At 50.7% G+C, this 12,131-nt stretch overlaps 20 non-coding genes across 20 annotated transcripts; all 20 read right to left on the bottom strand.

Annotated features, from left to right (window-relative positions):
- Positions 1-550: 550 nt before the first annotated feature.
- Trnan-guu (transfer RNA asparagine (anticodon GUU)) lies at positions 551-624 on the bottom strand. The gene has a single exon. It is a non-coding gene; the product is annotated as a tRNA-Asn (tRNA).
- Positions 625-947: 323 nt separating this feature from the next.
- Trnat-cgu (transfer RNA threonine (anticodon CGU)) lies at positions 948-1,019 on the bottom strand. Its single transcript has one exon. It is a non-coding gene; the product is annotated as a tRNA-Thr (tRNA).
- A 689-nt stretch (positions 1,020-1,708) lies between these two features.
- On the bottom strand, positions 1,709-1,782 carry Trnan-guu (transfer RNA asparagine (anticodon GUU)). Its single transcript has one exon. It is a non-coding gene; the product is annotated as a tRNA-Asn (tRNA).
- Positions 1,783-2,105: 323 nt separating this feature from the next.
- Positions 2,106-2,177, bottom strand: Trnat-cgu (transfer RNA threonine (anticodon CGU)). The gene has a single exon. It is a non-coding gene; the product is annotated as a tRNA-Thr (tRNA).
- A 689-nt stretch (positions 2,178-2,866) lies between these two features.
- On the bottom strand, positions 2,867-2,940 carry Trnan-guu (transfer RNA asparagine (anticodon GUU)). Its single transcript has one exon. It is a non-coding gene; the product is annotated as a tRNA-Asn (tRNA).
- Positions 2,941-3,263: 323 nt separating this feature from the next.
- Positions 3,264-3,335, bottom strand: Trnat-cgu (transfer RNA threonine (anticodon CGU)). Its single transcript has one exon. It is a non-coding gene; the product is annotated as a tRNA-Thr (tRNA).
- Positions 3,336-4,024: 689 nt separating this feature from the next.
- On the bottom strand, positions 4,025-4,098 carry Trnan-guu (transfer RNA asparagine (anticodon GUU)). The gene has a single exon. It is a non-coding gene; the product is annotated as a tRNA-Asn (tRNA).
- Positions 4,099-4,421: 323 nt separating this feature from the next.
- Positions 4,422-4,493, bottom strand: Trnat-cgu (transfer RNA threonine (anticodon CGU)). The gene has a single exon. It is a non-coding gene; the product is annotated as a tRNA-Thr (tRNA).
- Positions 4,494-5,182: 689 nt separating this feature from the next.
- Trnan-guu (transfer RNA asparagine (anticodon GUU)) lies at positions 5,183-5,256 on the bottom strand. The gene has a single exon. It is a non-coding gene; the product is annotated as a tRNA-Asn (tRNA).
- A 323-nt stretch (positions 5,257-5,579) lies between these two features.
- Positions 5,580-5,651, bottom strand: Trnat-cgu (transfer RNA threonine (anticodon CGU)). The gene has a single exon. It is a non-coding gene; the product is annotated as a tRNA-Thr (tRNA).
- Positions 5,652-6,340: 689 nt separating this feature from the next.
- Trnan-guu (transfer RNA asparagine (anticodon GUU)) lies at positions 6,341-6,414 on the bottom strand. The gene has a single exon. It is a non-coding gene; the product is annotated as a tRNA-Asn (tRNA).
- A 323-nt stretch (positions 6,415-6,737) lies between these two features.
- Positions 6,738-6,809, bottom strand: Trnat-cgu (transfer RNA threonine (anticodon CGU)). The gene has a single exon. It is a non-coding gene; the product is annotated as a tRNA-Thr (tRNA).
- Positions 6,810-7,498: 689 nt separating this feature from the next.
- Positions 7,499-7,572, bottom strand: Trnan-guu (transfer RNA asparagine (anticodon GUU)). The gene has a single exon. It is a non-coding gene; the product is annotated as a tRNA-Asn (tRNA).
- Positions 7,573-7,896: 324 nt separating this feature from the next.
- Trnat-cgu (transfer RNA threonine (anticodon CGU)) lies at positions 7,897-7,968 on the bottom strand. The gene has a single exon. It is a non-coding gene; the product is annotated as a tRNA-Thr (tRNA).
- Positions 7,969-8,657: 689 nt separating this feature from the next.
- Trnan-guu (transfer RNA asparagine (anticodon GUU)) lies at positions 8,658-8,731 on the bottom strand. Its single transcript has one exon. It is a non-coding gene; the product is annotated as a tRNA-Asn (tRNA).
- Positions 8,732-9,054: 323 nt separating this feature from the next.
- On the bottom strand, positions 9,055-9,126 carry Trnat-cgu (transfer RNA threonine (anticodon CGU)). Its single transcript has one exon. It is a non-coding gene; the product is annotated as a tRNA-Thr (tRNA).
- A 689-nt stretch (positions 9,127-9,815) lies between these two features.
- Positions 9,816-9,889, bottom strand: Trnan-guu (transfer RNA asparagine (anticodon GUU)). Its single transcript has one exon. It is a non-coding gene; the product is annotated as a tRNA-Asn (tRNA).
- A 323-nt stretch (positions 9,890-10,212) lies between these two features.
- On the bottom strand, positions 10,213-10,284 carry Trnat-cgu (transfer RNA threonine (anticodon CGU)). Its single transcript has one exon. It is a non-coding gene; the product is annotated as a tRNA-Thr (tRNA).
- A 689-nt stretch (positions 10,285-10,973) lies between these two features.
- Positions 10,974-11,047, bottom strand: Trnan-guu (transfer RNA asparagine (anticodon GUU)). Its single transcript has one exon. It is a non-coding gene; the product is annotated as a tRNA-Asn (tRNA).
- A 323-nt stretch (positions 11,048-11,370) lies between these two features.
- On the bottom strand, positions 11,371-11,442 carry Trnat-cgu (transfer RNA threonine (anticodon CGU)). Its single transcript has one exon. It is a non-coding gene; the product is annotated as a tRNA-Thr (tRNA).
- Between the last annotated feature and the right edge of the window lie 689 nt (positions 11,443-12,131).

Below are 12,131 nucleotides of genomic sequence, written 5' to 3'. Positions count from 1 at the left end.
TTCGCCCTTACGATCGACGACGAGCGTCGTGCCACCAAACGTTTGCGGTCTGCACAATCTTGACCTAGTGCACAGTTTGTTGGATTGCGTGGCTCGACTGCGAAATGCGCCTTTCGGCTCCTCTCTCTGGCTGCAGTATGCTGTTGTCGACAGTGGCACTAGCGTTGCCCATGGGGCTTCATGTAAGGCGACTGCACGTCGCTCGGCCAGCAGCGGCCTACTGCAGACCGACACTTAAGAGACACCAAATAGAAATCGACATCGAGAGACAGGCCCTGTCATATGGCACTCGCGACGTATACGCTGAAATTGAATGTAAAGAATACGTCTTTTGTAGTGGGCGTCGCTCTACTGCAGTGTCACACATGACGAAGAAATAGGAAAACAGTAGAACGTCTGTGTAGGGCCATGTTTTTACCTACAGTGTCACTTGGCTGAATGTGTATAAGGCTCTGTGGCATCACTCAAACACAGCCAAGTTGTCACACTAGCTGTGTATCTCTAACAAAGTTGACGTATGTCCTCACCTCGGTGACGGTTAAAACGATTTCGCCCCCGGGTGGGCTCGAACCACCAACCTTTCGGTTAACAGCCGAACGCGCTAGCCGATTGCGCCACGGAGGCCTTGACTTGTGCTCTGCATCTCAACGCAATTCGTATGCCTTCTGCAGGAATCTCGCAGAGTGGTAGCACCTGCTTACGCCTCTTCACATGGATAAAATGCATGCACACTGTAGCGAGGCTCGTACACGAATGACATCGCCAAGCATGACATCATACTACAAAATGCATACAAACCACTGTTCTGCCTATGCAATCAGAAAACCTCTGAGGCCAGCATGATACTTGTTATAGGTTGTAGAACATCCCTTTCATTCAGTGTACTGCCATGTGTTAGATGCTGCTCGAGATAGCTCCGCTCCTTGCGGGAAGGTTAAAAAAATGAATGCCTTCTGTGAGGTTCGAACTCACGACCCCTGGTTTACGAGACCAGTGCTCTACCACTGAGCTAAGAAGGCGGCAGCTTTGCGTTTGTGAGCTCTCCCCGAATTGTCACTTCATCATGCTGAATCTTGCAGCCCTCGACCAGATATCGGATTTGGCACACAGCTGCTGCTGGGGGTGTCCACATGGCCGTTTTCCACATCTCTTGACTGTTTCGCCCTTACGATCGACGACGAGCGTCGTGCCACCAAACGTTTGCGGTCTGCACAATCTTGACCTAGTGCACAGTTTGTTGGATTGCGTGGCTCGACTGCGAAATGCGCCTTTCGGCTCCTCTCTCTGGCTGCAGTATGCTGTTGTCGACAGTGGCACTAGCGTTGCCCATGGGGCTTCATGTAAGGCGACTGCACGTCGCTCGGCCAGCAGCGGCCAACTGCAGACCGACACTTAAGAGACACCAAATAGAAATCGACATCGAGAGACAGGCCCTGTCATATGGCACTCGCGACGTATACGCTGAAATTGAATGTAAAGAATACGTCTTTTGTAGTGGGCGTCGCTCTACTGCAGTGTCACACATGACGAAGAAATAGGAAAACAGTAGAACGTCTGTGTAGGGCCATGTTTTTACCTACAGTGTCACTTGGCTGAATGTGTATAAGGCTCTGTGGCATCACTCAAACACAGCCAAGTTGTCACACTAGCTGTGTATCTCTAACAAAGTTGACGTATGTCCTCACCTCGGTGACGGTTAAAACGATTTCGCCCCCGGGTGGGCTCGAACCACCAACCTTTCGGTTAACAGCCGAACGCGCTAGCCGATTGCGCCACGGAGGCCTTGACTTGTGCTCTGCATCTCAACGCAATTCGTATGCCTTCTGCAGGAATCTCGCAGAGTGGTAGCACCTGCTTACGCCTCTTCACATGGATAAAATGCATGCACACTGTAGCGAGGCTCGTACACGAATGACATCGCCAAGCATGACATCATACTACAAAATGCATACAAACCACTGTTCTGCCTATGCAATCAGAAAACCTCTGAGGCCAGCATGATACTTGTTATAGGTTGTAGAACATCCCTTTCATTCAGTGTACTGCCATGTGTTAGATGCTGCTCGAGATAGCTCCGCTCCTTGCGGGAAGGTTAAAAAAATGAATGCCTTCTGTGAGGTTCGAACTCACGACCCCTGGTTTACGAGACCAGTGCTCTACCACTGAGCTAAGAAGGCGGCAGCTTTGCGTTTGTGAGCTCTCCCCGAATTGTCACTTCATCATGCTGAATCTTGCAGCCCTCGACCAGATATCGGATTTGGCACACAGCTGCTGCTGGGGGTGTCCACATGGCCGTTTTCCACATCTCTTGACTGTTTCGCCCTTACGATCGACGACGAGCGTCGTGCCACCAAACGTTTGCGGTCTGCACAATCTTGACCTAGTGCACAGTTTGTTGGATTGCGTGGCTCGACTGCGAAATGCGCCTTTCGGCTCCTCTCTCTGGCTGCAGTATGCTGTTGTCGACAGTGGCACTAGCGTTGCCCATGGGGCTTCATGTAAGGCGACTGCACGTCGCTCGGCCAGCAGCGGCCTACTGCAGACCGACACTTAAGAGACACCAAATAGAAATCGACATCGAGAGACAGGCCCTGTCATATGGCACTCGCGACGTATACGCTGAAATTGAATGTAAAGAATACGTCTTTTGTAGTGGGCGTCGCTCTACTGCAGTGTCACACATGACGAAGAAATAGGAAAACAGTAGAACGTCTGTGTAGGGCCATGTTTTTACCTACAGTGTCACTTGGCTGAATGTGTATAAGGCTCTGTGGCATCACTCAAACACAGCCAAGTTGTCACACTAGCTGTGTATCTCTAACAAAGTTGACGTATGTCCTCACCTCGGTGACGGTTAAAACGATTTCGCCCCCGGGTGGGCTCGAACCACCAACCTTTCGGTTAACAGCCGAACGCGCTAGCCGATTGCGCCACGGAGGCCTTGACTTGTGCTCTGCATCTCAACGCAATTCGTATGCCTTCTGCAGGAATCTCGCAGAGTGGTAGCACCTGCTTACGCCTCTTCACATGGATAAAATGCATGCACACTGTAGCGAGGCTCGTACACGAATGACATCGCCAAGCATGACATCATACTACAAAATGCATACAAACCACTGTTCTGCCTATGCAATCAGAAAACCTCTGAGGCCAGCATGATACTTGTTATAGGTTGTAGAACATCCCTTTCATTCAGTGTACTGCCATGTGTTAGATGCTGCTCGAGATAGCTCCGCTCCTTGCGGGAAGGTTAAAAAAATGAATGCCTTCTGTGAGGTTCGAACTCCCGACCCCTGGTTTACGAGACCAGTGCTCTACCACTGAGCTAAGAAGGCAGCAGCTTTGCGTTTGTGAGCTCTCCCCGAATTGTCACTTCATCATGCTGAATCTTGCAGCCCTCGACCAGATATCGGATTTGGCACACAGCTGCTGCTGGGGGTGTCCACATGGCCGTTTTCCACATCTCTTGACTGTTTCGCCCTTACGATCGACGACGAGCGTCGTGCCACCAAACGTTTGCGGTCTGCACAATCTTGACCTAGTGCACAGTTTGTTGGATTGCGTGGCTCGACTGCGAAATGCGCCTTTCGGCTCCTCTCTCTGGCTGCAGTATGCTGTTGTCGACAGTGGCACTAGCGTTGCCCATGGGGCTTCATGTAAGGCGACTGCACGTCGCTCGGCCAGCAGCGGCCTACTGCAGACCGACACTTAAGAGACACCAAATAGAAATCGACATCGAGAGACAGGCCCTGTCATATGGCACTCGCGACGTATACGCTGAAATTGAATGTAAAGAATACGTCTTTTGTAGTGGGCGTCGCTCTACTGCAGTGTCACACATGACGAAGAAATAGGAAAACAGTAGAACGTCTGTGTAGGGCCATGTTTTTACCTACAGTGTCACTTGGCTGAATGTGTATAAGGCTCTGTGGCATCACTCAAACACAGCCAAGTTGTCACACTAGCTGTGTATCTCTAACAAAGTTGACGTATGTCCTCACCTCGGTGACGGTTAAAACGATTTCGCCCCCGGGTGGGCTCGAACCACCAACCTTTCGGTTAACAGCCGAACGCGCTAGCCGATTGCGCCACGGAGGCCTTGACTTGTGCTCTGCATCTCAACGCAATTCGTATGCCTTCTGCAGGAATCTCGCAGAGTGGTAGCACCTGCTTACGCCTCTTCACATGGATAAAATGCATGCACACTGTAGCGAGGCTCGTACACGAATGACATCGCCAAGCATGACATCATACTACAAAATGCATACAAACCACTGTTCTGCCTATGCAATCAGAAAACCTCTGAGGCCAGCATGATACTTGTTATAGGTTGTAGAACATCCCTTTCATTCAGTGTACTGCCATGTGTTAGATGCTGCTCGAGATAGCTCCGCTCCTTGCGGGAAGGTTAAAAAAATGAATGCCTTCTGTGAGGTTCGAACTCCCGACCCCTGGTTTACGAGACCAGTGCTCTACCACTGAGCTAAGAAGGCAGCAGCTTTGCGTTTGTGAGCTCTCCCCGAATTGTCACTTCATCATGCTGAATCTTGCAGCCCTCGACCAGATATCGGATTTGGCACACAGCTGCTGCTGGGGGTGTCCACATGGCCGTTTTCCACATCTCTTGACTGTTTCGCCCTTACGATCGACGACGAGCGTCGTGCCACCAAACGTTTGCGGTCTGCACAATCTTGACCTAGTGCACAGTTTGTTGGATTGCGTGGCTCGACTGCGAAATGCGCCTTTCGGCTCCTCTCTCTGGCTGCAGTATGCTGTTGTCGACAGTGGCACTAGCGTTGCCCATGGGGCTTCATGTAAGGCGACTGCACGTCGCTCGGCCAGCAGCGGCCTACTGCAGACCGACACTTAAGAGACACCAAATAGAAATCGACATCGAGAGACAGGCCCTGTCATATGGCACTCGCGACGTATACGCTGAAATTGAATGTAAAGAATACGTCTTTTGTAGTGGGCGTCGCTCTACTGCAGTGTCACACATGACGAAGAAATAGGAAAACAGTAGAACGTCTGTGTAGGGCCATGTTTTTACCTACAGTGTCACTTGGCTGAATGTGTATAAGGCTCTGTGGCATCACTCAAACACAGCCAAGTTGTCACACTAGCTGTGTATCTCTAACAAAGTTGACGTATGTCCTCACCTCGGTGACGGTTAAAACGATTTCGCCCCCGGGTGGGCTCGAACCACCAACCTTTCGGTTAACAGCCGAACGCGCTAGCCGATTGCGCCACGGAGGCCTTGAGTTGTGCTCTGCATCTCAACGCAATTCGTATGCCTTCTGCAGGAATCTCGCAGAGTGGTAGCACCTGCTTACGCCTCTTCACATGGATAAAATGCATGCACACTGTAGCGAGGCTCGTACACGAATGACATCGCCAAGCATGACATCATACTACAAAATGCATACAAACCACTGTTCTGCCTATGCAATCAGAAAACCTCTGAGGCCAGCATGATACTTGTTATAGGTTGTAGAACATCCCTTTCATTCAGTGTACTGCCATGTGTTAGATGCTGCTCGAGATAGCTCCGCTCCTTGCGGGAAGGTTAAAAAAATGAATGCCTTCTGTGAGGTTCGAACTCCCGACCCCTGGTTTACGAGACCAGTGCTCTACCACTGAGCTAAGAAGGCAGCAGCTTTGCGTTTGTGAGCTCTCCCCGAATTGTCACTTCATCATGCTGAATCTTGCAGCCCTCGACCAGATATCGGATTTGGCACACAGCTGCTGCTGGGGGTGTCCACATGGCCGTTTTCCACATCTCTTGACTGTTTCGCCCTTACGATCGACGACGAGCGTCGTGCCACCAAACGTTTGCGGTCTGCACAATCTTGACCTAGTGCACAGTTTGTTGGATTGCGTGGCTCGACTGCGAAATGCGCCTTTCGGCTCCTCTCTCTGGCTGCAGTATGCTGTTGTCGACAGTGGCACTAGCGTTGCCCATGGGGCTTCATGTAAGGCGACTGCACGTCGCTCGGCCAGCAGCGGCCTACTGCAGACCGACACTTAAGAGACACCAAATAGAAATCGACATCGAGAGACAGGCCCTGTCATATGGCACTCGCGACGTATACGCTGAAATTGAATGTAAAGAATACGTCTTTTGTAGTGGGCGTCGCTCTACTGCAGTGTCACACATGACGAAGAAATAGGAAAACAGTAGAACGTCTGTGTAGGGCCATGTTTTTACCTACAGTGTCACTTGGCTGAATGTGTATAAGGCTCTGTGGCATCACTCAAACACAGCCAAGTTGTCACACTAGCTGTGTATCTCTAACAAAGTTGACGTATGTCCTCACCTCGGTGACGGTTAAAACGATTTCGCCCCCGGGTGGGCTCGAACCACCAACCTTTCGGTTAACAGCCGAACGCGCTAGCCGATTGCGCCACGGAGGCCTTGACTTGTGCTCTGCATCTCAACGCAATTCGTATGCCTTCTGCAGGAATCGCGCAGAATGGTAGCACCTGCTTACGCCTCTTCACATGGATAAAATGCATGCACACTGTAGCGAGGCTCGTACACGAATGACATCGCCAAGCATGACATCATACTACAAAATGCATACAAACCACTGTTCTGCCTATGCAATCAGAAAACCTCTGAGGCCAGCATGATACTTGTTATAGGTTGTAGAACATCCCTTTCATTCAGTGTACTGCCATGTGTTAGATGCTGCTCGAGATAGCTCCGCTCCTTGCGGGAAGGTTAAAAAAATGAATGCCTTCTGTGAGGTTCGAACTCACGACCCCTGGTTTACGAGACCAGTGCTCTACCACTGAGCTAAGAAGGCGGCAGCTTTGCGTTTGTGAGCTCTCCCCGAATTGTCACTTCATCATGCTGAATCTTGCAGCCCTCGACCAGATATCGGATTTGGCACACAGCTGCTGCTGGGGGTGTCCACATGGCCGTTTTCCACATCTCTTGACTGTTTCGCCCTTACGATCGACGACGAGCGTCGTGCCACCAAACGTTTGCGGTCTGCACAATCTTGACCTAGTGCACAGTTTGTTGGATTGCGTGGCTCGACTGCGAAATGCGCCTTTCGGCTCCTCTCTCTGGCTGCAGTATGCTGTTGTCGACAGTGGCACTAGCGTTGCCCATGGGGCTTCATGTAAGGCGACTGCACGTCGCTCGGCCAGCAGCGGCCTACTGCAGACCGACACTTAAGAGACACCAAATAGAAATCGACATCGAGAGACAGGCCCTGTCATATGGCACTCGCGACGTATACGCTGAAATTGAATGTAAAGAATACGTCTTTTGTAGTGGGCGTCGCTCTACTGCAGTGTCACACATGACGAAGAAATAGGAAAACAGTAGAACGTCTGTGTAGGGCCATGTTTTTACCTACAGTGTCACTTGGCTGAATGTGTATAAGGCTCTGTGGCATCACTCAAACACAGCCAAGTTGTCACACTAGCTGTGTATCTCTAACAAAGTTGACGTATGTCCTCACCTCGGTGACGGTTAAAACGATTTCGCCCCCGGGTGGGCTCGAACCACCAACCTTTCGGTTAACAGCCGAACGCGCTAGCCGATTGCGCCACGGAGGCCTTGACTTGTGCTCTGCATCTCAACGCAATTCGTATGCCTTCTGCAGGAATCGCGCAGAATGGTAGCACCTGCTTACGCCTCTTCACATGGATAAAATGCATGCACACTGTAGCGAGGCTCGTACACGAATGACATCGCCAAGCATGACATCATACTACAAAATGCATACAAACCACTGTTCTGCCTATGCAATCAGAAAACCTCTGAGGCCAGCATGATACTTGTTATAGGTTGTAGAACATCCCTTTCATTCAGTGTACTGCCATGTGTTAGATGCTGCTCGAGATAGCTCCGCTCCTTGCGGGAAGGTTAAAAAAAATGAATGCCTTCTGTGAGGTTCAAACTCACGACCCCTGGTTTACGAGACCAGTGCTCTACCACTGAGCTAAGAAGGCGGCAGCTTTGCGTTTGTGAGCTCTCCCCGAATTGTCACTTCATCATGCTGAATCTTGCAGCCCTCGACCAGATATCGGATTTGGCACACAGCTGCTGCTGGGGGTGTCCACATGGCCGTTTTCCACATCTCTTGACTGTTTCGCCCTTACGATCGACGACGAGCGTCGTGCCACCAAACGTTTGCGGTCTGCACAATCTTGACCTAGTGCACAGTTTGTTGGATTGCGTGGCTCGACTGCGAAATGCGCCTTTCGGCTCCTCTCTCTGGCTGCAGTATGCTGTTGTCGACAGTGGCACTAGCGTTGCCCATGGGGCTTCATGTAAGGCGACTGCACGTCGCTCGGCCAGCAGCGGCCTACTGCAGACCGACACTTAAGAGACACCAAATAGAAATCGACATCGAGAGACAGGCCCTGTCATATGGCACTCGCGACGTATACGCTGAAATTGAATGTAAAGAATACGTCTTTTGTAGTGGGCGTCGCTCTACTGCAGTGTCACACATGACGAAGAAATAGGAAAACAGTAGAACGTCTGTGTAGGGCCATGTTTTTACCTACAGTGTCACTTGGCTGAATGTGTATAAGGCTCTGTGGCATCACTCAAACACAGCCAAGTTGTCACACTAGCTGTGTATCTCTAACAAAGTTGACGTATGTCCTCACCTCGGTGACGGTTAAAACGATTTCGCCCCCGGGTGGGCTCGAACCACCAACCTTTCGGTTAACAGCCGAACGCGCTAGCCGATTGCGCCACGGAGGCCTTGACTTGTGCTCTGCATCTCAACGCAATTCGTATGCCTTCTGCAGGAATCTCGCAGAGTGGTAGCACCTGCTTACGCCTCTTCACATGGATAAAATGCATGCACACTGTAGCGAGGCTCGTACACGAATGACATCGCCAAGCATGACATCATACTACAAAATGCATACAAACCACTGTTCTGCCTATGCAATCAGAAAACCTCTGAGGCCAGCATGATACTTGTTATAGGTTGTAGAACATCCCTTTCATTCAGTGTACTGCCATGTGTTAGATGCTGCTCGAGATAGCTCCGCTCCTTGCGGGAAGGTTAAAAAAATGAATGCCTTCTGTGAGGTTCGAACTCACGACCCCTGGTTTACGAGACCAGTGCTCTACCACTGAGCTAAGAAGGCGGCAGCTTTGCGTTTGTGAGCTCTCCCCGAATTGTCACTTCATCATGCTGAATCTTGCAGCCCTCGACCAGATATCGGATTTGGCACACAGCTGCTGCTGGGGGTGTCCACATGGCCGTTTTCCACATCTCTTGACTGTTTCGCCCTTACGATCGACGACGAGCGTCGTGCCACCAAACGTTTGCGGTCTGCACAATCTTGACCTAGTGCACAGTTTGTTGGATTGCGTGGCTCGACTGCGAAATGCGCCTTTCGGCTCCTCTCTCTGGCTGCAGTATGCTGTTGTCGACAGTGGCACTAGCGTTGCCCATGGGGCTTCATGTAAGGCGACTGCACGTCGCTCGGCCAGCAGCGGCCTACTGCAGACCGACACTTAAGAGACACCAAATAGAAATCGACATCGAGAGACAGGCCCTGTCATATGGCACTCGCGACGTATACGCTGAAATTGAATGTAAAGAATACGTCTTTTGTAGTGGGCGTCGCTCTACTGCAGTGTCACACATGACGAAGAAATAGGAAAACAGTAGAACGTCTGTGTAGGGCCATGTTTTTACCTACAGTGTCACTTGGCTGAATGTGTATAAGGCTCTGTGGCATCACTCAAACACAGCCAAGTTGTCACACTAGCTGTGTATCTCTAACAAAGTTGACGTATGTCCTCACCTCGGTGACGGTTAAAACGATTTCGCCCCCGGGTGGGCTCGAACCACCAACCTTTCGGTTAACAGCCGAACGCGCTAGCCGATTGCGCCACGGAGGCCTTGACTTGTGCTCTGCATCTCAACGCAATTCGTATGCCTTCTGCAGGAATCTCGCAGAGTGGTAGCACCTGCTTACGCCTCTTCACATGGATAAAATGCATGCACACTGTAGCGAGGCTCGTACACGAATGACATCGCCAAGCATGACATCATACTACAAAATGCATACAAACCACTGTTCTGCCTATGCAATCAGAAAACCTCTGAGGCCAGCATGATACTTGTTATAGGTTGTAGAACATCCCTTTCATTCAGTGTACTGCCATGTGTTAGATGCTGCTCGAGATAGCTCCGCTCCTTGCGGGAAGGTTAAAAAAATGAATGCCTTCTGTGAGGTTCGAACTCACGACCCCTGGTTTACGAGACCAGTGCTCTACCACTGAGCTAAGAAGGCGGCAGCTTTGCGTTTGTGAGCTCTCCCCGAATTGTCACTTCATCATGCTGAATCTTGCAGCCCTCGACCAGATATCGGATTTGGCACACAGCTGCTGCTGGGGGTGTCCACATGGCCGTTTTCCACATCTCTTGACTGTTTCGCCCTTACGATCGACGACGAGCGTCGTGCCACCAAACGTTTGCGGTCTGCACAATCTTGACCTAGTGCACAGTTTGTTGGATTGCGTGGCTCGACTGCGAAATGCGCCTTTCGGCTCCTCTCTCTGGCTGCAGTATGCTGTTGTCGACAGTGGCACTAGCGTTGCCCATGGGGCTTCATGTAAGGCGACTGCACGTCGCTCGGCCAGCAGCGGCCTACTGCAGACCGACACTTAAGAGACACCAAATAGAAATCGACATCGAGAGACAGGCCCTGTCATATGGCACTCGCGACGTATACGCTGAAATTGAATGTAAAGAATACGTCTTTTGTAGTGGGCGTCGCTCTACTGCAGTGTCACACATGACGAAGAAATAGGAAAACAGTAGAACGTCTGTGTAGGGCCATGTTTTTACCTACAGTGTCACTTGGCTGAATGTGTATAAGGCTCTGTGGCATCACTCAAACACAGCCAAGTTGTCACACTAGCTGTGTATCTCTAACAAAGTTGACGTATGTCCTCACCTCGGTGACGGTTAAAACGATTTCGCCCCCGGGTGGGCTCGAACCACCAACCTTTCGGTTAACAGCCGAACGCGCTAGCCGATTGCGCCACGGAGGCCTTGACTTGTGCTCTGCATCTCAACGCAATTCGTATGCCTTCTGCAGGAATCTCGCAGAGTGGTAGCACCTGCTTACGCCTCTTCACATGGATAAAATGCATGCACACTGTAGCGAGGCTCGTACACGAATGACATCGCCAAGCATGACATCATACTACAAAATGCATACAAACCACTGTTCTGCCTATGCAATCAGAAAACCTCTGAGGCCAGCATGATACTTGTTATAGGTTGTAGAACATCCCTTTCATTCAGTGTACTGCCATGTGTTAGATGCTGCTCGAGATAGCTCCGCTCCTTGCGGGAAGGTTAAAAAAATGAATGCCTTCTGTGAGGTTCGAACTCACGACCCCTGGTTTACGAGACCAGTGCTCTACCACTGAGCTAAGAAGGCGGCAGCTTTGCGTTTGTGAGCTCTCCCCGAATTGTCACTTCATCATGCTGAATCTTGCAGCCCTCGACCAGATATCGGATTTGGCACACAGCTGCTGCTGGGGGTGTCCACATGGCCGTTTTCCACATCTCTTGACTGTTTCGCCCTTACGATCGACGACGAGCGTCGTGCCACCAAACGTTTGCGGTCTGCACAATCTTGACCTAGTGCACAGTTTGTTGGATTGCGTGGCTCGACTGCGAAATGCGCCTTTCGGCTCCTCTCTCTGGCTGCAGTATGCTGTTGTCGACAGTGGCACTAGCGTTGCCCATGGGGCTTCATGTAAGGCGACTGCACGTCGCTCGGCCAGCAGCGGCCTACTGCAGACCGACACTTAAGAGACACCAAATAGAAATCGACATCGAGAGACAGGCCCTGTCATATGGCACTCGCGACGTATACGCTGAAATTGAATGTAAAGAATACGTCTTTTGTAGTGGGCGTCGCTCTACTGCAGTGTCACACATGACGAAGAAATAGGAAAACAGTAGAACGTCTGTGTAGGGCCATGTTTTTACCTACAGTGTCACTTGGCTGAATGTGTATAAGGCTCTGTGGCATCACTCAAACACAGCCAAGTTGTCACACTAGCTGTGTATCTCTAACAAAGTTGACGTATGTCCTCACCTCGGTGACGGTTAAAACGATTT

Source organism: Schistocerca cancellata, unplaced genomic scaffold, assembly GCF_023864275.1.
Source record: "Schistocerca cancellata isolate TAMUIC-IGC-003103 unplaced genomic scaffold, iqSchCanc2.1 HiC_scaffold_884, whole genome shotgun sequence".
Classification (NCBI taxonomy): Eukaryota; Metazoa; Arthropoda; class Insecta; order Orthoptera; family Acrididae; genus Schistocerca; species Schistocerca cancellata.
The sequence above is the reverse complement of the archived record's forward strand: the minus strand, read 5'-3'. Positions and strand labels throughout refer to the sequence as shown.